Raw genomic sequence first — 24,254 nt, forward strand, 5'->3', positions numbered from 1 at the left:
ACCTGCAGTCTGTTACGTGCTTTCCAGTGCAGTTTGCTATACTTGTTTGCTTTGTGCAATCGCTGAAGTGCAGGGATTGAAGTGCATATCACTTGTAGAAAGAATCACTTGGAGATAGAAGCCTTAAGGATAGAAGCCCCTGCAATGTGCTCCCCAGCAATGTGCTGACCCCTTAAGGATGCTCAAATTTATACTGTTATGAGGGTGGGGTGGAAGTTCGTTATCTAATCATGGGTGAATATAAGAATGCCTAACAATCAAAGTGGACCTTTTGCTTCTAAAGTCAGAATAACAAGAGGTCAGAGGCCAAGATAAGATCAAGACATAAAACTTATGCAAGATAGTCCAGAGCAACAAAAAACAACGTCATGGTTATGCACACAGGGCAACAGAAAGAGAAGGCCACATACCAAAGACACATACACAGAGACAGCAAGCAAATCTCAATTTCATTTAACAGTGGAAGATGTGGTTGAGCTAACAAATACTGTACACAGAGACAGCAAGCAGATCCCAATTTCATTTAACAGTGGAAGATGTGGTTGAGCTGACACATACCAAAGACACATACACAGAGACAGCAAGCAGATCCCAAACACAGAGACAGCAAGCAGATCCGAAGCAAGCAGATATGGTGTGGAATTAAAAAAAATAGCTATTCAAAAATAAAGGAAAAAAATGGGAACCCCCCCCCCCAGTGCATACCAGGCAATTCGGTTCTGGTATGGACTTTAATGGGAATTTAACGCCAAAATGTAAGGGTCTGGTATGGATATTAAGGGGAACCCTGCACCAAAATTTGAAAAAAAAAATGGCATGGGGGTCCCTCCAAAATCCATACCAGACCATTATCCGAGCATGCAACCTTGCAGGCCACAGGAAAAGAGGGGGGATGAGAGAGTGCCCCCCCTCCTGAACTGTACCAGGCCACATGCCCTCAACATGAAGAGGGTGCTTTGGAGTAGCCCCCCAAAGCACATTGTCCCCATGTTGATAGGGACCAGGGCCTCATCCCCACAACCCTTGCCTGGTGGTTGTGGGGGTCTGCGGTTGGGGGGCTTACTTTAACAAGAGGGCCCACAAATCCCGCCCCCCCATGTGAATGGGTATTGGGTACATTGTACCTCTACACATTCACCAAAAAAAAGCAGTAAAATGTGACAAAAGACAATAACTGTTTTTTGACAATTCCTTTATTAAAAATGTCTTCTTCCACTTTCTCTTCCGTTCTTCTCCTTCTTCCTCCAGCTTCTTCTTCCCCGCGCTTCTTCCTCCATCTTCCTCCACTTCTTCTTCCGGTCTTCTCCCTCTTCCTCCGGCTTCTTCTTCCCCTGTTTCATCCTCCGGTCTTTCTCCTTCACCGCTCCCTCCACTGACCTGTTGAATATGAAAACAATGAACCTCCTCCAACGCTGTGGCCAGCCAATCTGTCCGCTTCCATAGCGCACATATGATATATAACTATGGGGCGTGGCGGCTGGATGACGCCATCAGGAGACCCCACCCCCTTGTGACATCACTGACCATCATGCCCCATGCGGAAAAGTCACAAGGGGCGAGGTCTCGGAGTCACATCATCCGCCCCATCGCAGCATCGGAGGAGGTTCATTTTTAGAATGTTCAGCGGGAGCTGCTGAGGAGAAAGACCTGAGGACAGACCAGGGGAAGAAGAAGCGGAGGAAGATGGAGAAGACCGGAGGAAGAAGCGGGAGGAAGATGGAGGAAGAAGCGGAGGGAAGGAGAAGCCAGAGGAAGATGGAGAAGACCGAAGGAATACCGGAGGAAGAAGCGGAGGAAGATGGAGGAAGAAGTGGGGGGAAGAAGAAGCTGGAGGAAGATGGAGAAGACCAAAGGAAGACCGGAGGGAGAAGCGGGGAAAGAAGAAGACATTTTTAATAAAGAAATTGTCAAAAACCGGCTATTGTCTTTTGTCGCATTTCACTGCTTTTTTTGGTGAATGTGTAGGGGTACATTGTACCCGATACCTATTCACATGGGGGGAGCCGGGATCTGGGGGCTCCCTTATTAAAGGGGGCTTCCAGATTCTGATAAGTCCCCCGGCTGCAGACCCCCACAACCACCGGGCATGGGTTGCGGGGATGAGGCCCTTGTCCCCAAAGCACCCTCCCCATGTTGAGGGCATGTGGCCTGGTACAGTTCGGGAGGAGGGGGAGCGCTCTCTCGCCCCCCCTCTGTTCCTGCAGCCTGCCAGGTTGCGTGTTCGGATAAGGGTCTGGTATGGATTTTGGGGGGGACCCCCCACCATTTTCTTTTCAAATTTTGGCACAGGGTTCCCCTTAATATCCATACCAGACTCTTTGGTTTATTTATGGTGCAGGACCCGGGTCCCCATACACTTTTTATGGCAAAGAACTTGCATATAAGCCTTCAGTGAGAACTTTGGATTTTGCCGGTTCGAACCTAATTGACTTCCACTATTCCCGCATATTTGATTTGACAGGCATTTTTGCTGGCAGTAGGGCTGCTTTCCATTTGCATTAGCGCTCAGTTTCTGAGAGTTAAAGTCTTAAATGGCCTTAATTGGGCTCTGTTTTCTGGGACTGCAGGATAATTTTTCGGCACTATAGTAAATGACCCCCATGGTCTTTTCAGCCCTAATATATCCAAGCTATCGAGCGCTGGTTGACTTTTTTTTCTTTTGGTATCAAGCATTACATTCAATGTGATCTGATAGCTACATAGTTCAGCCCTCTCTCTCCCCCCTCTTTTTATATACAGGATTTTGATCCACAGCTCTCAGTGCCTGGAACTCAGTGTCTTTGTGTTTTCTATTCTCCTATGGCAGCTTTCTTTTGTATCACACCATAACATTCATCCCATCCATGAACCTAGAGCAAACACTTGGTGAACTGTCCGGTGACTCCTGTTTGCTTATCAAGTCTTCTTACCATCAGTTGTATCAAACACATATTTCTATTCCTTTGAAATCTGTTTGAAGCCTTTCCATTTATCCAGGTGGTTGATGTTTTAATAACAATTGTGCACATCTTGCATCTGTGTAATGATAGCATTTATTTGAATTTAATAATAAAGGGGCGTGTCATCATTTTGCCATCTTGGGGATTTAAGTTTATTACATTACTACACTCTAATCAATATTATCGATACTTGTCAATGTGTGTATGTCAATTCTAAGGTTCAGTTGATTTCTGTTTTCACTCTTTTCCATCCCCCTTCCCCCCCTTTTCTGGCCCGCCAGGCTGCGTGCTCTAATAAGAGTCTGGTATTGATTTTGGGGGGCCCCACGTGTTTTTTTAAACTTTTTTTATTGCCGGCAATGGTATGTTATTTCCAACAATTTAAATGTCATTTCAACCATTTTTTTGTCTTTAGAAATGTAATTTTTGCTGCAGCATGTTCTATAAATGCTACAGATGTGCCACTTACAGGCAGACAAAGAGGACCCCCAGGCACTATATTTAAAGGAATATTTCATTTTTTATTGTACTTTAAGCATCATTTAAATCACTGCTTCTGTAAAAACAATTGTTTATTGTTGTATTGTTAATCTTTGTTTTAAAAAAAATTGCATCAATACATGTCTCCCAGGACAGTGCCTGGACCCCCATACCCTTTTTATGGACAATTACTTGCATATAAGCCTTCAAAATAGGGACTTTTGATTTTTCAAGTTTGGGTCACATAGACTTTAATAGAATTTGCCGTTTGGGTCAGAACTTTTTTTCAGTTCGGCAATTCTGGTGTGAACCGAACAGGGGGTTCGGCCCACCTCTAGTGATCAACGGAGTTTGTCATTTATGTTCTGCAGTGCCCAGGGCTTTTTTTCTCAAACAATAGGTACTGGAACTTAGCCATGGCCCCACAAAACCCCTCCCCCTACACACACCCTCCAAATCACATCAAATAGTGGGTGTGTTCAGTCAAATTTCACAAAAACAGTAGGAGGGTCTTAAAGGGGCATTAAATACCAATATTGCATTACATACAGAGTGCAGAGCTGTCACTTGTAAACACAGAAACCAGATTGTGGTGAGCAGGCACCAAAGGGTCTGAGCCAGAGGTGGTGGAACTCAGTTCCACCAAGTTCCCCCTGAAAAAAACTGCCAGGCCCTTTAGCTTGTTTTTTTATTAAAGTATTTTTTTATAATTTTTTAAATATATCATTTATGAGATCTTAGAATCATTTTCATTTTATTTGCTGATGTATGCATTTCTTTGAAGAGGATTGAAACGAGAGATTGCCTTTATAATACTTTTGAGTAGGTTCAGAGTATTTTCATAGCTATTTATGTCATTTTCTTTGCTTTGAGTTCTTTCTCCCTACTTATCATTTAGTAACAATATAGAGTCAATATATTGTTTTTATTATTCAATTTTATTTTTTATTCTATAAATTTTATTTATCTATCTATCTAGATATCTATATCTATATATCTATATATATATATTATTATTATTATACAGGTTTTATATAGCGCCAACAGTTTCTTCTACAACACGAGAGCAGACATTACAGTTACATTACAATTTGATACAGGAGGAATCAGAGGGCCCTGCTCCTTAGAGCTTACAATCTAAAAAGGAAGGGTCAATTTATACAAAAGGTAATAGGTGTGGGGGGATGAGCTGATGGAGGAAGTAAAACAGAGTTAGTTAGAAGCAGGTTAGGCTTCTTTGAACAGAAGGGTTTTGAGGAATCGCCTAAAGATGGATAGATTAGGGGACAGTCGGACAGATTGGGGTAGGAAGTTCCAAAGGATAGGAGAATCTCTGGAGAAATCCTGGAGGCGAGCATGGGAGGAGATGACAAGGGTGCTAGAGAGTAGGAGGTCTTGGGATGACCGAAGAGAGCGGCTTGGTTGGTATTTTGGGACTAGGTTAGTGATGTAGCTGGGGGCAGAGTTATGGATGGCTTTGTAGATTATTGTTAGTACTTTGAATTTTATTCGTTGGGTGAGTGGAAGCCAGTGGAGGGATTGGCAGAGAGGGGTGGAGGACACTGATTGGTTGGTAAGGTGGATGAGTCTTGCAGCGGCATTCATTATGGACTGAAGGGGGGATAGTCCATGTAGAGGTAATCCAATGAGGAGGGAGTTGCAGTAATTGAGGCAAGAGATGACCAGGGAGTGAACTAGAAGGTTGGTGGTGTCATTAGTTAAAAAGGGGCGTATTCTGGAAATGTTGCGGAGGCTAAGGCGACATGATTTGGACAGGGATTGTATGTGGGCCTGAAAGGACAGTTCAGAGTCTAAGGTTACCCCTAGCACCCTGGCATGTGGGGACGGACTGATAGATGTGCCATTGATCTTGACAGAGAAGTCAGGGGAGGGGGCACGTGGGGGAGGAAATATTAAGAGCTCAGTTTTAGATAGATTCAGTTTGAGGAAGTGGTTTGACATCCAGGTTGATATGTCTGTTAGTAGATCAGTAATGCGTGAGGAGATTAATGGGGTGAGCTGAGGGGCAGAGTGATAGATTTGGGTGTCATCAGCATATAAATCGCCTCCCCATGTCACCTTCCTTTGCTGGTCTGGGTGTAGCAACCCATCAATGTCCATGGCTCCAGCGTGGTAAGATTTGCTTACAATTTTTAAAACTTACCTTTTTGCTTTATGGACAATAAACGGAAGTGGTTTTAACTTTTGATTCAGCGCTGGGCTATTCCAAGTTTGCATATCCAATGTTCTATTTATCCCTAATACATCCAAGCTATCAAGCGCTGTTTGACCTTTCCTTCTGTTATTGTCACTGCTCACTGTCCTTGTCGCCTCATCAAATGGTGACAGTACAGTGCATTAATCCCTTATCAGTAGTCATTAGCATGGGGAAAAGAAGCTTAGGTGCATATGTTGTGCTTGCGTGGTCCGATGTTAATACCTGTTATTTTGTTGTTGGATCTAATATTTTCAGCTAAAGGTTCCATCACTAAATATCTAGCTATTAGTACTCCACATTGCTTTCGTGAGTAGCAAGATTTGTAGATGTGTGGAAAGGATTTGTGTTTGTAGAACGGTGTAGCTTCTTGAGCGAAGTGCGTTTCTTGAACGCATAGTATATCACAATGCAATGCAATGTGTCAATGCAGTTTTCCATAAGGATGCTCTTTTTGCTGGGTGATTCAAGCCTTTAATTAATGGGTAGGATGTCAATAGACATAATGAGGTGAAGGTTGTCAGTGTAGATGGTGATATTGAATTACATTTAGATGATCAGATGGGTACACTTGGATGGTTTCTCAGATGAGGATGCTCAGTGCTTTGTTCTTGGTAGTCCTGGAAGTAAAAAGTTTAATACCGTGCTTCTACAGTAATGCAGTCTGTGATAAAGGGAAAAAGATAATAACTCTTGTAATCTGAGACAAGAACTTGGTTTAGGTATCAGTCCTATCCGTCTTAATGAATGGACCGTAAACAGAAAAGCAGAAAAGGTGAAAATGAGTAACAGCAATACAACAAAAAAACAAAAGAGAATTCAAAGGTCAGCAGATATTCTGCAAGAAGCTGACCATGTTTAGGGGTTAAGTTCAGTAACAAGTGTCGTTTAGCTGGAAGCTGGACCGGGGATATAGGTTGTAGCTAAGATATGATGCAGCAGGTTATTTCATTTAAATTTGAAGTTTCGGTTTTCCCGTAGTTGGTATCCATGTTGCGGAGGGCCTGATGAGAAAGCGATGTCACCCCTGGGCATCTCTGGGATTGTTTCCCAGGAGTGTAGGAGCCGTAGGCCATCTTTGGGCTCTGATACTGTATAAGTTGTTTCATTGCGGGTAACCACTATAGTGGCCGGGTGGCTCCACTTATATAGGATTTTGTGGTTGTTGAGGGCTTTTGTGATTGTTTTAATTTTTCTTCTCAGGTTGAGGGTATATTAAGAGAGATCAGCATATAGATGCACTCCATTATTTGGTACTGGAAGATCAGGGGATGATCTTGCTTTAGCAAGGAGTTGCTCTTTGATTGGGAAGAAGTGAATCTTCAATAGAATGCCTCTGGGAATTGATGCATCCAGGTGTTTAGGAATGCGATGGATATGTTCGATAGTGCATTCAATTGGGGACACTTCAGGGAGTAATTTGGAGATCATATTGCTGACGTATTTATGCAGATCTGATGGGGGGATGGATTTGGGCACCCCTCGAATTTTGACATTGTTGCGCTTCGAGCAATCCTCACTTTTATCCAATCATTATCATCACGATCCTCACTTTTATCCAATCATTATCATCAGACTGGTCTTTGTAAGCACTGATTAAATCATTTACTGTAATGGTGCATTCATCCATCCTATTCTCAATGTACTGCACCCTCTCCCCCATCCCTTGCATTTCAGATGTGAATTTGTGTATACGGGAGGAGAAGTTTGCCATGAGGGATGACTGTAGGGAAAGAAGCATGTCTGTCATTGTTGTTTCAAGGATGGGCTGTCCTGAGGTAGGGAAGGCCGCAATAGATGATTGCAGATTGAGGCCTATGTGATCATGGGTGCTCGCTTGTACTCACTGTGCCTGAGACCTGGGGGGGAAGAATCCATCCTCATCCTTGCTTTGGATGGGCTTTTTAGAATCGGACTGTTAGGAGTTGAACCCCGAATGGATGTAGGTTGTGGTGTGGTATCCCAGTCTCCCGGATCTTCATCTGGTAGATGAGTGTAGGACGAGGAGGTCTGTGAAGCCGCGCCGCCGGCACCATCTTGATGCTTCCCCTTGCCTGGTGCTGGCTGCATGAAGAAGGCTGTGAGCTTTTTCAGGCATTGTTCGTCTTTCCTCTTCCGGGACATCGTTGAAGCAGGCTTCGATGGTGGCTCAGAGCTGTGTGCAGTCTCCGTTAGTGCGGTATTCCACTGGCTATACTGATTTTCCCCCGGTCGGCTAGCGGAGCTAATAGCTTATGCGGCCATCGTGATTGCGCGCAACCACGCACCCTCCTTTTTTATGTTTTGTTAAATGTTCACCCTAATACAAAAAAATTTGACTTCCTGTTCCGGCGCCGCATGGAGTAGCTGTTTCTCACATAAGATCCCACAGCACGACCCTCAAATCGGCCTGAAAAATCAGCCCAACCCTTCTCCACTGCCAGCAGCTCCTCCCGGGTAACCCCCCCGCTTACCCATGGAACGTTTTGTAGGGGAAAACCGGCCCACGATCGCAAACAGCCCTGATGGCTCAGCCGACCCAGCCGCAAATTGAGGCCCCATTCTCGGCCTTACCAAATCACGCTGCGGACGCGCCAGACATGGAAGTGAGCGGCTGCACCCTCCCTCCTCACATCATGTCTCCCCCTCCTCACACCACGGGGACAATAATACAGAGCTCATAGCTCAGGCAGCTGCAACACTTTTGACCCCCATGATAGCTGCCTCAGTTGAAAAGGCAGTGAATGCGGGGATGCAGCATATCAAAAAACAACTGGGGAAACACACAACCAGGCTAAATGAGGCTGAAAACCACCTCTCCAGCTTGGAAGAGGAATTGTATCAGACACAAGCTATGGAGCAGGCACAGGTCAAAACAAACCAATATGTGCTCCAAAAACAGGACGATTTGGAAAACAGATTCAGAAGGTGCAATTTACATTTTATGGGCATCCCAGAGTCCCTCCAAGCATCAGCCCTCACGGAACTCTGTGCCAGATGCATCATAGAAACTTTAGGCCTTCCTGGCCCATGCACAGTAGAATGAGTCCAACGCATGGGAGCTTTCAACGCAGACCGCAAAACTCCCCGCCCAATCATCGCAAAATACTTGAACTACTCGGACAAAGCCTCCATCTTGCAAAAATTCAGAGAGTCCAGATCCCTTCAAATAGATGGAATGAAGGTTCTAATCTTTGTGGACTACTCCATCAAAGTCTCCAAAAAAAGGAAATCCTTCCAATCCATCTGCACGGAACTCCACCAACGTCAAATGAAATTCACCTTGGCTTTCCCTGCAATTCTCCGCCTCAAGGCCCCCAACGGAGATCAGCTCTCCTTCCAGGACCCCTATGAAGCAGACACCTTCCTGTGCAAGCTACACGCAGATGCACAATCCAACTCCTCACCATGGGGTTGCCCCAAATAACTGCCCACTGGACCAAAGAAGCCCTAGGAAAGACTCTCAAAACGTTTCAGATATTCAGGCCCTGACCATTGATCTACTCTTTGTTGACTCGGTAATCACAAACACCTACCCAGACCACTGAGGGGCGTTTGTAAGCATTCCTTTTAGGTTACCCTAGATTAGGATCAATGCAAAAAAAATAAATTTAAATTTCGTACCTGGGGGGGTGTCTATAGTATGCCTGTAAAGGGGCGCATGTTTCCCGTGTTTAGAACAGTCTGACAGCAAAATGACATTGATGTCATTGATAAAAACGGCATGGGAATTCCAGGGGAACCCCGAACCAAAATGTAAAAAAGAAAATGATGTGGGGGTCCCCCTAAATTCCATACCAGGCCCTTCAAAAAAAAAAAAATTGCTCGGGGTCCCCCTCAAAATCTATACCAGACCCTTCAGGTCTGGTGTGGATTTTAAGGGGAACCCCGCGCCAAAATTAAAAAAAAGGCATGGGGTCCCCCCAAAAATCCATACCAGACCCTTATCCGAGCACGCAACCTGGCAGGCCGCAGGAAAAGAGGGGGGGATGAGAAAGCACCCCCCCTCCTGAACCGTACCAGGCCACATGCCCTCAACATTGGGAGGGTGCTTTGGGGTAGCCCCCCAAAACACTTTGTCCCCATGTTGATGGGGACAAGGGCCTCATCCTCACAACCCTTGCCCGGTGGTTGTGGGGGTCTGCAGGCGGGGGGCTTATCGGAATCTGGAAGCCCCCTTTAACAAGGGGATCCCCAGATCCCAGCCCTCCCCCCTGTGTGAAATGGTAAGGGGGTATAAAAGTACCCCTACCATTTCACAAAAAACTGTCAAAAATGTTAAAAATGACAAGAGACAGTTTTTGACAATTCCTTTATTTAAATGCTTCTTCTTTATTCTATCTTCTTTCTTCTATCTTCTATTTTCTATCTTCCTCTGGTTTCTTACTCCATCTTCTTCTTCTTCTGGTTCTTCTGGTTCTTCCTCCGGTGTTCTCATCCGTCATCTTCCTCCGCGGCGTCGGAGTCTTCTTTACTTCTTCTCCTCAGGCCTCTTCACATCCATGATGGCATGGAGGGAGGCTGCCGGTGTGTGACGCTTCTCCTCTTCTGACGGTTCTTAAATAACGGGGGCAGGGCCACCCAATGACTCCGCCCCCTTTTAAGGCATGGGGACTTCCCTGTGGCATTCCCCGTGATGTCATAGGGGGGGCGGCGTCACCCGTTACGTAACCCTGCCCCCTTCTGACGTCACAGGGAATGCCACAGGGAAGTCCCCGTCAAGTCCCCATGCCTCAGAGGGGGGCGGGGTCACCGGGTGGCCTCACCCCCCGTTATTTAAGAACCGTCAGAAGAGGAGAAGCGTCACACAGCGGGAGCCTCCCTCCATGCCATCATGGATGCGTAGCGGCCCGAGGAGAAGAAGGAAAGAAGACGCCGACGCCGCGGATGAAGATGCCGGACGAGAACACCGGACGAAGAACCAGAAGAACCAGAAGAAGAAGAAGATGGAGGAAGAAACCGAAGGAAGATAGAAGAAAGAAGATAGAAGAAAGAAGAAAGAAGCATTTAAATAAAGGAATTGTCAAACTGTCTCTTGTCATTTTTAACATTCTTGACAGTTTTTTTGTGAAATGGTAGGGATACTTTTGTACCCCCTTACCATTTCACACAGGGGGGAGGGCCGGGATGTGGGGGTCCCCTTGTTAAAGGGGGCTTCCAGATTCCGATAAGCCCCCTGCCCGCAGACCCCCACAACCACCGTGCAAGGGTTGTGGGGATGAGGCCCTTGTCCCCATCAACATGGGGACAAGGTGTTTTGGGGGGCTACCCCAAAGCACCCTCCTAATGTTGAGGGCATGTGGCCTGGTACGGTTCAGGAGGGGGGGCGCTCTCCCGTCCCCCCCTCTTTTCCTTTGGCCTTCCAGTTTGCGTGCTTGGATAAGGGTCTGGTATGGATTTTTGGGGGGACCCCACGCAAATTTTTTTAAATTTTGGCGCGGGATTCGCCTTAAAATCCATACCAGACCTTAAGGGTCTGGTATAGATTTTGAGGGGGACCCCACGCCATTTTTTTTTAAAATTTTGTCCGGGGTTCCCCTTAATATCCACACCAGACCTGAAGGGCCTGGTATGGAATTTAGGGGGACCCCCCACGTCATTTTTTTTTTTTTTTAATTTTGGTTCGGGGTTCCCCTGTGGGGAATTCCCATGCCGTTTTTATCAATGAACTTTTATGTGTATTGTCGGACCGGCAATTCATTAATAGCCGCGAGTAGTTTTAAATGACTTTTTTTCCTTTGAAATGTCATTTTGCTGTCAGACTGTTCTAAACACGGGAAACATGCGCCCCTTTACAGGCATACTATAGACACCCCCCAGCTACGAAATTTAAAGGGATATTACACTTTTATTGTTTCACTTTAAGCATTATTAAAAATCACTGCTCCCGAAAAAACGTCTGTTTTTAACCACTTGACAACTGGGCACTTAAACCCCCTTCCTAACCAGACCAATTTTCAGCTTTTGGTGCTCTCACATTTTGAATGACAATTACTCAGTCATGCAACACTGTATCTTTATGAAATTTTTGTCCTTTTTTTCACACAAATAGAGCTTTCTTTTGGTGGTATTTAATCACTGCTGAGTTCTTTATTTTTTGCGCCGTAAAAGAAAAAAGACCGAAAAATCTGTAAAAAAATACATTTTTCTTCATTTCTGTTATAATATTTTGCAAATTAGTAATTTTTCTTCATATATTTTGGCCAAAATTTATACCGCTACATATCTTTGGTAAAAATAACCCAAATTGGTGGATATTATTTGGTCTTTTTGAAAGTTATAGAGTCCAAAAGCTATGGTGCGAATATCTGAAAATTGATCACACCTGAAGTACTGACGGCCTATCTCATTTCTTGAGACCCTAACATGCCAGAAAAGTACAAATACCCCCCAAATGACCCCTTTTTGGAAAGAAGACATTCCAAGGTATTTAGAAAGATGCATGGTGAGTTTTTTGAAGTTGTAATTTTTTCCCACAATTCTTTGCAAAATCAAGGTTTTTTTTTTACTTTTTTTTTTTTCCACAAAATTGTCATATTAGCAGGGTATTTCTCACAGACCGCATATGCATACCACAAATTACACCACAAAACACATTCTGCTATTACTCCCGAGTATGGTGATACCACATGTGTGAGACTTTTACACAGCGTGGCCACATACAGAGGCCCAACATGCAGGGGAGCACCTTCAGGCGTTCTGGAGCACCCAGGCCAATTCTGACATTTCTCTCCTACATGTAAAAATCATCATTTATTAGCTAGAAAATTACTTAGAACCCCAAAACATTATATATGTTTTTTTAGCAAAGACCCTAGAGAATACAATGGCGGTCGTTGCAACTTTTTATCTCGCACGGTATTTGCGCACCAATTTTTTTAACGCTTTTTTTTGGAAAAAAAACTGTTTTGTGCTTTACAAAAACCAAAACAGTAAAGTTAGCCCAATGTTTTTGCATAATGTGAAATATGAAGTTACGCCGAGTAAATAGATACCCAACATGTCACCCTTCAAAATTGCACGCGCTTGTGGAATGGCGCCAAACTTTGCTACTCAAAAATCCCCATAGGCGACGCTTTAAAATTTTTTACTGGTTACATGTTTTGAGTTACAGAGGAGGTCTAGGGCCAAAATTATTGCTCTCGCTCTACCGATTGCAGTGATACCTCACATGTGTGGTTTGAACACCGTTTTCATATGTGGGCGGGACTTACGTATGCGTTCGCTTCTGCATGCGAGCACACAGGGACAGGGGCGCTTTAAAATTTTTTTTTTTTTTTTTTATTGTTCATTTTACTTTATTTATTTTAGTTTGATGCTTTTTTCCAAAAAAAAAAAATTTTGACCACTTTTATTCCTATTACAAGGAATATAAACATGCTTGTAATAGGAATATGGCATGACAGGTCCTCTTTACAGTGAGATATGGGGTCAATAAGACCCCACATCTCACCTCTAGGCTGGGAAGCCTGAAATTAAAAAAAAAAAAAAAAAAAAAAAAGATCCTGGCTTCGATCGTAGCGGTGAGTCGGTAGAAGCACCGCAAGGCGGCGGGAAGGGGGGACGTCCCCTCTCGCCTCCCATAAGAACGATCAAGCAGTGGAACAGCTGCTATGATTGTTCTCATGGTGTAGGGAATCGCCGGCTGAAAAAGCTGATATCTGAATGATGCCTGTAGCTGCAACCATCATTCAGATATCTCCGCACAAAGTCAAGTACGTTGTATGACGGCCGGCGGGCGGGAAGTGGTTAAAACGCTTTTTTTTTTTTTTTAACACAAAGTTGTCCATTTATACAATATTTCTACCACATAACATGTACATGCCAAAAATGACACCCCAAAATAGATTCTCCTGCTCCTCCTGAGTACGGCGATACCCCATGTGTGAGACTTCCACAGCCTGGCCACATACAGAGGGCGAGTACAGCTGAGCATGGCTCAGCATGGCAGGGTATGGCGGGGTATTGCGGAGTATGGCGGAGTATGGCGGGGTATGGCGGAGTATGGCGGGGTATTGCGGAGTATGGCGGGGTATGGCGGGGGCATGGCAGAGTATGGTGGGGGCATGGCAGAGTATGGCGGGGGCATGGCAGAGTATTGTGGGGGCATTGCAGAGTATTGCACAGCATTGCAGAGTATTGTGGGGGCATTGCAGAGTATTGCACAGTATTGCAGAGTATTGAGGGGGCATTGCAGAGTATTGCACAGCATTGCAGAGTATTGTGGGGGCATTGCAGAGTATTGCACAGCATTGCAGAGTATTGCACAGCATTGCAGAGTATTGTGGGGGCATTGCAGAGTATTGTGGGGGCATTGCAGAGTATTGCACAGCATTGCAGAGTATTGTGGGGGCATTGCAGAGTATTGCACAGCATTGCAGAGTATTGTGGGGGTATTGCAGAGTATTGCACAGCATTGCAGAGTATTGCACAGCATTGCAGAGTATTGCACAGCATTGCAGAGTATTGTGGGGGCATTGCAGAGTATTGCACAGCATTGCAGAGTATTGTGGGGGTATTGCAGAGTATTGTGGGGGTATTGCAGAGTATTGCACAGCATTGCAGAGTATTGTGGGGGTATTGCAGAGTATTGTGGGGGTATTGCAGAGTATTGTGGGGGTATTGCAGAGTATTGCACAGCATTGCAGAGTATTGTGGGGGTATTGCAGAGTATTGTGGGGGTATTGCAGAGTATTGCACAGCATTGCAGAGTATTGTGGGGGTATTGCAGAGTATTGTGGGGGTATTGCACAGCATTAGTAGTGAGGGATGGCTGAGCATGGATGGATGGATGTCTCTGTGCAGCGCTGTGGGCACTACAAATCCAGCCCACAGCGCTGCAGACATCCATCCATCCCCCTCCCCGCTCACTGTGTACCGATTGGTACACAGGACGGGAGGAGAGGAACCGGCGTCATCTGTTTACATGTGATCGCTCTGTCATTTGACGGCGCGATCACATGGTAAACGGCCGCGATCAGCGGCCATTTACCGGGATCCGTGATGCGCCGGGTCCCCTGGACCCGGCGGTCACGGATGTGTTTGGGTGCGCGCCCCAGGGGGCGCGCGAGAGGGGAATTCTGGGAGGACGTCATAGTACGTCCACCCAGAGTTATCCAACCGCCCTGCAGCCGTCATTCGGCTATGGGCCGGTTGGTAAGTGGTTAAAACTTTTTTTTGCATTGATCCATGTCCCCTGGGGCAGGACCCAGGTCCCCAAACACTTTTTATGACAATAACTTGCATATAAGCCTTTAAAATTAGCACTTTTGATTATTCATGTTCGTGTCCCATAGACTTTAACAGTGTTCGCGTGTTTGAACAAACTTTTTGCCTGTTCGCAAGTTCTGGTGCGAACCGAACAGGGGGGTGTTCGGCTCATCCCTATCCACGATGGACTCTCTCCACTTCCACGATATCCGACGACTCTTTCACCCAGCAGACAGGGAATTCACTTTCTACTCTAATGCACATAACGTCTTCACCAGAATCGACTACCTCTTCTGTACTGACCATCTTGTCCCTATGATCTCGGTAGCAGACATCCGTGACATAGCCATATCTGATCGCGCCCCAATATCAGCAACACTTGACAACCCTGACCCTCATCCTAACCCCAGAATATGGCGCTTCCCTTCCTTACTTCATAACAACTCTGACTTTCATCAACACATGGAGGAAGCATGGAAAGAATTTTCTACAGCTAACTCATCACACGCTGACAACCCAAACCTTTTTTGGGAAGCTGGCAAGGCCTTCCTTCGAGGACGAATCATCTCCTATGCCACTTCTTACAAAAAACATACCCTATCATATTACAAGATGGCTAGCTCCAAACTCTGTCTGGCACAACGTTCTCTATATGCCCTAGACACACCGAAAACAGAATTGAATGGCAGGCAGCAAAAAGAGCTTTTGACACCTGGGCAGACACACTAGAACTAACGAAAAGAGCCCATCTGGACGCTACTTGGCAATAAAGCAGGTAAATTGCTGGCAAGACTTTGCAAAGGCCCCTTCCACCCTGCTCATATTACCTCCTTACGAGATACCTCAGGCACCATTAAAAACTTGCACCAGGAGATTAATAAAATCATGCTACAATACTATACATCATTGTATGCTACCGACCCCATAGACAAAAAAGTCGCTCAATCTTTTCTTGATAAAATAACCCTACCAATGGTCACCTCCTCCCAACTGGAGACCCTAAATGCACCCATTTCCCTATCCGAAATTTCCACAACCATTCGCAACCTAGCTCCATCTAAAGCACCAGGCCCTAATGTGTATACAGGGGATTTCTATAAAACCCTACAAAAAATAACAGAGCCCACCCTCCTCAATGTTTACAGAGGCATATAGTCAGGCAGCCCATTCTTACCTATGGGGAACCAGGCCATCATTAAATTACTCTTGAAGAAAGGAAAAGACCCCCTCGAACCAAGCTCCTATAGACCGATATAACTTTTAAATTTAGACGTCAAAATTCTCTCAATAATTGTGGTCACTAGACTTGCCCCCATCATTCCCTCTCTGCTACACCCCGCCCAATCAGGTTTCGTAAAAGGGAGAACAGCCACTTTAAACATACGTAAAGCAATGATGGTCCTAGAACATGCTAAATGTAATCTGGGGGGAGACTTTGCCATCATCACTCCAGATGCAGAGAAAGCCTTCGACAATGTCAGCTTTGAATGGCTCTCGATGGCCATGTCAAAAAAGGGGTTCGATGGCCCCTTTAATCACCTTGACTGGTGGCAGCTGGTCTTCTCTCTGACATAGTCCACCTCCACAAGGGCACGAGACAAGGCAGCCCCCTATCCCCACTGCTATTCAACCTTGCATTAGAACCCCTTTCTAGATACCTAACCCAAAAAGCCCCACTACATGGGATCAACATTGGTAACCATGAATTACACACCTCCCTCTTTGCCAATGATGTTCTCATCTTTTCATCGAATCCCTCCTCCGACAATGTCCACTATTAAAACAATATTTGACAAATTCAAACTTTGCTCGGTCTCCGCATCAACTATAGTAAAAGTGAAATTCTCCCCATAGGCACCCTCTTAAATCCTCCTTAGACCTCCCACTCACCCTTTACGGTTGCCAAATCACACATAACCTACTTAGGCATCAAAATAGGGAAGCTACCATCTTCTATATACCACCTCAACTACCCCCCTCTGGTTACAAAGATATCCCAAGAATTGGGAAACTAGATGGATCTGCCTCTCTCGCTCCTGGGAAGATGCCACTTAGTAAAGATGGTCAGTTTTGCACACCTACTGTACCCGCTTCAAACGATCCCACTACTCCTGAAACACAAAGATGTTAACATATTAAACAAAGCCATCTCTAATGCCACGTACACACGGGCAGACTTTGACAGACTAGGTCTGGCGGACTTTGACGGACTTTCCGACGGACTTTCCAACGGACTTTCTGAATGAACAGATTTGCCTACACATGATCAACCAAACTCCGACGGATTTGTACGTGATGACGTACGACCAGACTAAAACAAGGAAGTTGATAGCCAGTAGCCAATAGCTGCCCTAGCGTTGGTTTTTGTCCGTCGGACTAGCATACAGACAAGTGGACTTTTCGACCGGACTCGAGTCCGTCGGAAAGAGTTGAAACATGTTTCATTTCTAGGTCCGTCGAACTTATGGGAAAAAAAAAGTCCGCTGGAGCCCAGACACGATCGAATTATCCGACGGACTCCGGTCCTCCGGACCAAGTCTGCCGTAAAGTCCACTCGTGTGTACGCGGAATTAGTTTCTTTGGCAAAACAAATGTCCACGCGTTGCTTTTGCAAAACTATATCTTCCCAGATGTGAAGGGGGTATTAGTCTTCCAAATGTCAGAACTTACAACTTAGCATGTCTTCTCCGAATAGACCTAGATTGAATATCACAATCCTCCCATTATTCAAATTACCTCATTGAATCAACAATGGCTCGTCCTTATTTGGCTGCCCTTCTTCACTGCAAGAAGAAATCTATCCCCTCAACTTTACAGCATAATCTCCTCTTACAAGACACTGCCATAGCCTGGAGGGAAGCAAGAAAGAGCCTGAAGCTCTCTCCCTTGTACAGACATCTTCCAATTCAAGACAACCCTAACTTCTCACCGGCGATGGAGCACAAACCCATCCTCATTTGGAAACAAAAAGCCCTCACCATATTCTCAATACTTTGCAACGTGGAAACAGGGCGAGCCCACACCTTCTCAGTCTGCACTGAAGCTTTCTCCCTTCATCAATCTCATGCCTTCCACTTTGGGCAATGTGTCAGCTTTGTTCGCATCTCCTGCAGAGAGGAGCGCAAAAAATTCAGAGCGACTATCACAGACCACATGCTACAAGTAGGCTCCTACACTGTCTCTGACATCTATAAACCTCTCTTGTAAAAAAACACTCCTACGTCATCAACAGCAAATTGGGGCAGAGACTTCCCTGAAACAGACATAGTGGATAAACTTCTACGAGGCTACAACAAAATCCTACAACTGATCGCCAACGAATCTTGGAGAGAAACCCAACTGAAAATCCTCCACAGTGCCTATACACCCTTCCTCTCTGAAAAAAACAACCAGGGCTCCGGGACCTTCCACCTATGCCAACAAGCCAAACCTTCACTAACTCACTGTTTCTGGGCATGCACTTACATCTCTACCTACTGGGATCAAGTCGTATCATTCATATATGGTATAACCCTGCTGAAACTACCAAAAGACCCCCTACTCCTTATTTTTGGATATTGGGACAAACAACTACTAACATGGTCCCCCAACGTCCACACACCACACAAAGACTGGATCCTGGTATGCCTCCTAGTTGCTCGAAGATCCATCTTAAAAAAATTTGACTTCCCCATGCAGTCCAAAGATCTCATAGGTTAAACGGGAGCTTCTGCACCTATTATATAAAGACAAGCTCAACACCGACTTTAAACACGAAGCCTCAAGCAAACGTCTCTACTCCAGATGGCAAGCTTTAATGGAATCGACACTATCTATATAAGAGGAACTCGATAACTTTGAAAATTCATGCTCATACTATGGGGCTTTTCGTACAACTCTGGGGACAGAGGACACCTCCGACAACTAACTCATAAATAGAGGAACTCAAAATCCTCCACACCACTGCAACATGATCACCCTACCCCATCACCGATATCTCACACATCAGCACCCCATGTGAGAGCACCAAGCCTTGAGAGCTCCCTGTTCATGACTTCAGTCACCATCCTAGTGTCTTTCTACAACATAGTGGTGTACCCCCCCTCCTTCCCTGCTTCTCCCCCTCTTTCCTGATTATTCACCCTGTAGTTTTAGGTACCCTCCGCAGATGAGCCATCCAGTTATCTCTGCACGATAATTTTTTCTTGTATGATATTGTTCATTATTAACTTTGTTATACAATACGCATATGCACACAACACCTAGGCTAGATGGTTTATGGTTTATGTCTACCATTACAATAAAAATGTATGTCATCTTTTTTGCCATATTCTGTAATGTAACTTCCTTCAATAAAATCTATTGAAAAAAGATGTAATCCAGTGTTATGTATTGATTTTATTCAAATATTTTAATAAATGTTTTTATAAAGATCAGTTGGGTACATTTTTTGGGGAAATGGTAAAATATAGGCCAAAAAAGCCGAACTAAAAATATTTCAATGAACTTTTTTTTTTTCTTTTTTTTTTTCTACTTCAGCCACTTTGGCTTAGATTTTTCTGGCAATTCACCTCTCTTCACTTATTGGTGAATAGTCCCCAATAAAAACGGACACTTGGACAAACAACAAGAAGAACTAGTGCCAAAGATATTAATGGAAGAATGAGGGATTAAATAAGATTGCTGCCACCTAAGTACAGGTGAATCACCAGCATAGGTGTGTGTAGCCTATTGCATTAGGGTAAGCACCCCAAAGATCAAACACACATGTGTGTGTGAGTGTATGTGTGTGTGTGATTATATATATATATATATATATATATATATATATATATATATATACATACACACACACACACACACACACTCTTATGGTAGAGCCGGTACAGTGAAAGAAGTACGGAATTACTTCATGAATGGCAGAACTGGTCAGCGGGAGATATTTCCTATCTCCCTGCCTGCGCAGACAGGCACACCTGGCACACCCCCTGCGCATGCCTATGATCACCAGTTAATTGGCAAGAAAAAAAGAAGCAAGCAGAGCAAATCTATAATCCCATAATCTGGTGATAGTGAACCACCGCTATTAACCTAATCCCTTACTGTACACATGTGAAATGCATTCAATCCAATAATCATGTATAATGATATACTCTGTGTCATTGCATAAAATAATTCATCTATCATACAAAAATGAATTGTTTCTATGAAATAAACCAAGTGCAAATGCTGTTAAAAAAAGTTCAAAAGAAAAAAATCTGTGCTGACACGGTGAACAAAAAGTGCTTAGTGCAAGAAAATATTATTCATTAGTAAAGTGCATGCATCCAAAATTCATATGTGTTCAAAATATTTGAAGTCAATTTTGCAATCCCAGGAAAATTTCAAGAAAGTGATAATAATAATCTTGGATTTTTTTCCTGGGATTGCAAAATGGACTGCAAATATTTTCAACACATTAATTTTTGATGCATGCACTTTACCAATGAATAATATTTTCTTACACTAAGCACTTTTTGTTCACCGTGTCAGCACACCATTTTTTCTTTTCCACTTTTTTTTTAACAGCATTTGCACTTTAATTGTTTTCAAAGAAACAAAACTTTTTTTTCCCATAAAGATTTTTATTAGTATTTGCATAGGACAGCATGAACAAAAAGAACGTAACAATGGATGCTTTGGAAGAAATGCAATTCCAGGGTGCAAATATAAAGCATAAACAAGAAATGGTTATCAAGCCTCCTGGAAATTCAGCTTCACAATTCAAAAGTAACAAAATGCAGCAATAGAACTGTATAAGATAGCGAGAGAAGAAATACATTTATTCTGTTAAAGAGAAGGAAAGGTGGGAGAGTAGATTGTAGCGAATGAAAGAGAAAGGGAGCATGGGGAAGGGAGAGTTACAAGAAAGAAGGAGAGAAAGCGGCAGGGAAGGGGGAAGAGCAGAGAAAAGAAAAAAGGGGAAAAAGGGGAGAGTATGTAAGAGGAGAAAGGGGGGGGGAGAGAGGGGGAGGTACTAGGGGGAGATTAGAGGTGGGGGAGAAATGGTAGGGTTCATGCTCATCCTCCAGCACTGCCCCACCGCCCCAGTCCACCCCCCAGACCGCCTACAGCTAGAATTGTGGCAGTTGTATTTTAAGAGCTTTAGGCTCGGAAGCTTTGTGTCGATTTAAAGTGGGTCCAGCAAGCCCATGCTGTTGTAAACTTTTGAATACGCTCTTGCGAGATGTGAACTAGCTCTTCCATTTCCTCTATTTTAGAGATCTTCAAGAACCACTCACCAATCGTCGGAGTGTGTGTGGATCGCCAGTGTACCGGAATGCATATTCTCGCCGCGTTAACCATGTGCATGGCCAGAGACTTGTAGTACTCAGTTTTGGTTAAATGGGTATGGTGTAAGAGATACTGTGCCGGAGAGTAATCTAAGGTGTATGTGGTGATGTGTGTAATAAGTTTATGTACCTCTTTCCAGAACGGCTGAAGGGAGTCACAGTCCCACCAAATGTGGAGCATGGTTCCCTTTGCTGTCTTGCATCTCCAGCACATGTCTGGAATGGATGGGGAAAACTTATGTAGGCGCGATGGTGTCCTGTACCAGCGTGTCTGAATTTTATAGCTATTTTCTTGAATGGCGACATTGAGGGAACCCATATGGACATATTCATTAATGAGAACCCAGTCGTCATCAGTGAGGGAAATCTGAAGGTCAGATTCCCAGGCTATGTGTGCTGAATCTAGGGTGTTGGGAGGATCGTCTATGAGTATGCTATATATACCTGAGATCAGATGCCTTTGTGGGGGAGGTCGCGTGCATAGTGATTCAAAAGGCATCAGCTGTCTCGTCCATGTCTCTGTCGGTGCCTGGGTAGAAAGGAAATGTCGAATCTGCCTATACGACCAAAACGGAAAGGAATTGGAAAGGATGTAGCTGCTAAGTCTTTGTAGGAATGAGGGGATCTGCGGGTAAAGAATTGATGTGCTAATACTTTGTGGTATGGCCATTCCTGACTGAGAAAGGAAGTTGAGACTCCCGGTGTAAATTCGGGGTTCACTCTCAGCAGGGTTAGGGGTCCAGGGACTGAGGAGACTGTTGCAGTTTTTATCATTCGGCAAAGGCCCCGAGAGATGGCTGAATAAAAGGGTGGATTATGATCTCTGGTGGCCAATGTCGGGGCGGCACTCAAGGTAGGGACCCGAGGGGGAGTTGTGTAAATGATTTTTCTAGGGTCACCCAGACCTTTCCAGCCTCATGAATGTTCCAATCTACAATTTGTGTAAGATGGTTTGCCAGGAAATATTTATAGAGGTCCGGTAGCCCAATGCCACCTTCAGATCTTGGGCGTGTAAGTCGGGTGTATTTAATACGGGGTGGGGAGTTTCCTCATATAAACAGTGAGCATAGCTTCTTTTATGCTGCAAAGAAGGAGGTCGGTAGGTTGATAGGGAGGCATTAAATAAGGTATAAAAGACGTGGTAGAGTTATCATTTTTAGGAGAGCGGACCGGCCAAACCATGATACGTTGAGGTTTCCCCATTCTTTGAGATAATGTTGGGTTCTTTTCAGGGCAACTAAAAAGTTCTCGTTATATAGGTCAGCTAGTTTAATTTGGATACCAAGGTAAGTGATGGCTTTCTGGTTCCATAGAAAAGGGAAAGAGCTCTGGCATCTCTCTACCTCTGTTTTTGTAAGGGAGACATTCAGGGCATGTGATTTCGCCTAATTGATCTTTAGGTGTGATAGAGTCCCAAAATGTTCTATGTCTTTCAGCAGGTTAGGTATGGAAGTACATGGGGAGGTCAAGGAAAGGAGGACGTTGTCTGCGAAGGCAGCTACCTTATATTCCTTTTCCCGTATTGAAATGCCTTTAATATCTGGGTTGTCTCTTAGTCGATTAAGGAATGGTTCCAGTAAAAGCACAAAAATTAGAGGAGACAGGGGGCAACCCTGATGGGTACCATTACTTATGGTGAAGGCGTCCGACAGGTGGCCATTGACTCTCACATTTGCACTCAGAGAGGAGTATAAAGCCAAGATGTGGGCTAACATACCAGAGTGAAGACCAATTATCTTTAACACCTCATGCATGTAACCCCAGGCCACCCTGTCGAACGCCTTCTCGGCATCTAGGGATAGGAAAAAACCTTGGGTTTTCGAGGTGGAAAGCCAATGGTGGAGATTTAAGGCTCTAATGGTGTTGTCCCTAGCCTCCCTCCCTGGGACAAAACCCACCTGGTCAGAGGAGATAAGGTCGGGTAGAAGCGGGGACAACCTGTTAGCTATGATTTTGGCATAAAGTTTGATATCCACGTTGAGAAGGGATATAGGTCTTGCGTAACATCTTTCCCCTCTTTCGGTATGACCATAATGTGGGCCTCTAGCATGCGACCAACTGAAATCTCTGGACTTGCCAGGGCATTAAAAGTGGCTATCAACTTTGGGGATAATACGGTGAAAAAGCATTTGTAATATTGTAGTGTAAACCCGTCTGGGCCTAGGCTCTTACCCGTTTTCATTTGCTTTAAGGCGACTTGGAGCTCGTCTACAGAGTGGGGTTGTTCCATTTCCTTAGCCTGCGTCCGCGAGAGTGGTTTCGGGCAATATTGTGTTAGGAAGTCCCTGATGGCTTCTAATCTCTTTTCTGCCTGATCTGGGTTCTGGCTGGTGGACTTTAAGTTGTATAAGTTTTTGTAGTAATGTTCAAAGCATTTTGCAATGTCCTCATTTCTAGAGAAGGATGTGCCCTGTTGATTTAGAATCTGGTGGATTGTGTTAGAGGGTCTAGAGACTCATACTACTCGTGCCAACATCCTTCTACACTTATTACCCTGTTCATAGAAGACTTTCTGATGGAGAACGTAACGGCGTCTTGTGCGTTTCCCTAGTTCTTCTAGTAACAAAGAGCGAGAGTGTGACAGTTCTGTTAGGGACTGTTGAGAGTGGGAGTGTTTGTGTGAGGCCTCTAGACATCTAATTTTGTCAATTAGCTTTACAATAGTATCTTGACGTTGCCTTTTAACCTTTGCTGCCTGAGCCAATAGTTCCCCCCGAATAACACATTTGTGCACTTCCCATAAGGTAGTTGGAGATATGTTTGGGGTGGCGTTTTCTATGAAGCAATGATGGATTTGAGATTCTAGGTGTGAAGTGAATTCCACATCCTTAAGTAAAGCGGAGTTTAAACGCCAGGTTTTGGTTCTTGGAACTGAGTCCGAAAAGGTCAGAGTAACCGAAATAGGATGATGGTCTGACACATTGGGTCTATTGTTGTGTGTGAGAGATAAGTCAAGTCAGGTTGGGAGAGATAAAAATAATCTATACGTGAGTATTTTTTAAATGGGATGGAGTAAAAAGTAAAGTCTTTAACCGAGGGAAATAACGTGCGCCACGTGTCGTGCAGTGGCAGACCCTGAAGTTGTAATTGGATTTGGCGAAGCGCTCGGTAGGACAGCAT

The sequence above is a fragment of the Aquarana catesbeiana genome, linkage group LG02 (assembly GCF_042186555.1).
Source record: "Aquarana catesbeiana isolate 2022-GZ linkage group LG02, ASM4218655v1, whole genome shotgun sequence".
In the NCBI taxonomy this organism is placed as follows: Eukaryota; Metazoa; Chordata; class Amphibia; order Anura; family Ranidae; genus Aquarana; species Aquarana catesbeiana.